Below are 2,008 nucleotides of genomic sequence, written 5' to 3' on the forward strand. Positions count from 1 at the left end.
GTCAAAGCTATGGTTTTCCCAGTAGTCAGATAAAGATGTAAGAGCTGGACCATAAAGAAGACTGAGTGCTGAAGAACTGATTTTTTTTGAACTGTGGTACTGGAAAATAGAGAAGAATCTTGAGAGTCCCTTAGACTGCTAAGAGGTCCAACCAGTCAATCCTAAGAGAAATCAACCCTGAATATTCAGTGGAAGAACTGATGCTGAAGCTCTAATATTTTGGCCTCCTGATGGGAAGAGTCAACCCATTGGGGGAAAACAACAACAACAACAACTTGATGCTGGGGAAATGTTGAAGACAGGAGAAGTGGTGACAGAGGATGAGATGGTTGGATGGCATCAGCAACCCGATGGAATGAGTTTGAGCAAGCTTTAGGTGATAGTGATTGACAGGGAAGTCTGGCGTGCTGAAGTTCATATGGTCACAGGGGGTCCGAAATGACTGAGCAACTGAACAACAAAAGCTAGGTCGGGTCTTTATGTAAAGCTGGCTGAACATTAATAGGGCTTTTGTGAATTTCTGGAGCTGGGTAGAACATAATTATTACTCAAATCCCTTGCTGAGACACATCGGCAATGCTTTGTGTTGGTAGTCAATCATCTTTGTAGTTTTTCTGGGTGGCACTTGGGAGTTCCTCACGATGATGGATGCTGTCTCTCTCAGTCCCAGCTGAACTAAAGTTCAGATCATGACCTCTGTTTCAGGAGGCAATCCTGAACAATTGCTCTGGCTTTTTGAATGAATGATGATACTTGGTTTTGTGCTCTCTCTTTTCCTTCAGCTTCAGAAACTGTAGCCAGTGCTTGGTACATGTAAAGACCCTCCTGTTCCAGTGCCTCCAAGAGTGATTTATGAAGGATGTCACCAGTTTGAGAATTTTGAGGCAAAACAGACAAAGCAAATTGTTCACGTTTGCATGCCACATTCTAAAATGTGCCTCTACGTTGCCACATGCAGAAGATCTGTAATTGAAAATACAGCACACATAGGGCATTTCACCAGGTTCGTGACTGTCCTTCATGTGCTGTAAGAGAACCTGATCTGTTTTGATGGACAATTCATAAATCTTAGAGACCGTGGAGGGCTCCTGGGAACTGTGGACACTTTCAATGTGACACTGCAGCTGGAAGGGGGTGGGAAACAAGCGATGGCAGTGCTGGCAGGTAGAGTGCATTCCCAGCTGTCACCCTTCTGCTTCTCAAGCTTCAGATGGTTCCTCACGTGGATCATAACCTTGACATTTTTCAGAGCTCTCAAGCAACTGAGGCATTTAAAGGCTATGCGAGTCTCCTCTTCTGGCTGCCCATTTCTTATATGCTGCCCATAGTAAAAGTCATCAAGTAACATGATCAGATATCTTTTCATGGGATCAACAGTCTTGCTCTGACATGCTGGAGTCCAAAAGTCTGTTTTCTCCAGCCCTTCCAAACTACATGTTCTGTCTGGATCCATAAGACTGAAGCAGGCCCGGTCATTTGCATGAGTCTGTGAAAATGAGGCCCCACCTTGAACATGGCCCGGTGAGGTCGGGAGGTCTTTCAAGGTCATAATTGTGTTCTTTGTAGGACAGAATCCTGGAGGGGCCATGGTGCAGGCTGGTCCCCCTGGGATTCCATTGCTGAGTTTAGGTCTTTCGGGATACCACTGTTAACATTTACATCTGAAGTGGGACATTGCTTTGAATTAAGATGACTTTCATCCCTGCCTCCTAATGAGAGAACACCTCCAAATAGACAATGAGGCCACAGAGAGAGCAATTCTGAATTGTGAAGCAGAGCTGGCAGAGAGCTCGTCTATAATCAGGTTTAGACGAAGGCTCAAACATAACATGACTGTCTCTTCCTTCACATTCGGACTGAAAAGTTGGTGAGATGATCAGTGGCTCTGATGCTGGGTTCCTGAGATTTTTAGGTTGCTACCTGCAGGAGGGATCTGGACTCACATGGCCCTTCTTTGCTCTGGAAGATGAGTCCCTGGTCACTCTGTTTAAAACGTTAGAAATAACTG

General features: G+C 45.1%; 1 pseudogene; it reads right to left on the bottom strand.

The window, feature by feature from the left end:
- Positions 1 to 682: 682 nt before the first annotated feature.
- LOC132658928 (zinc finger protein 280A-like) lies at positions 683 to 1,588 on the bottom strand (annotated as a pseudogene).
- Positions 1,589 to 2,008: the final 420 nt, after the last annotated feature.

This window comes from Ovis aries, chromosome Y (genome assembly GCF_016772045.2).
Source record: "Ovis aries strain OAR_USU_Benz2616 breed Rambouillet chromosome Y, ARS-UI_Ramb_v3.0, whole genome shotgun sequence".
In the NCBI taxonomy this organism is placed as follows: domain Eukaryota; kingdom Metazoa; phylum Chordata; class Mammalia; order Artiodactyla; family Bovidae; genus Ovis; species Ovis aries.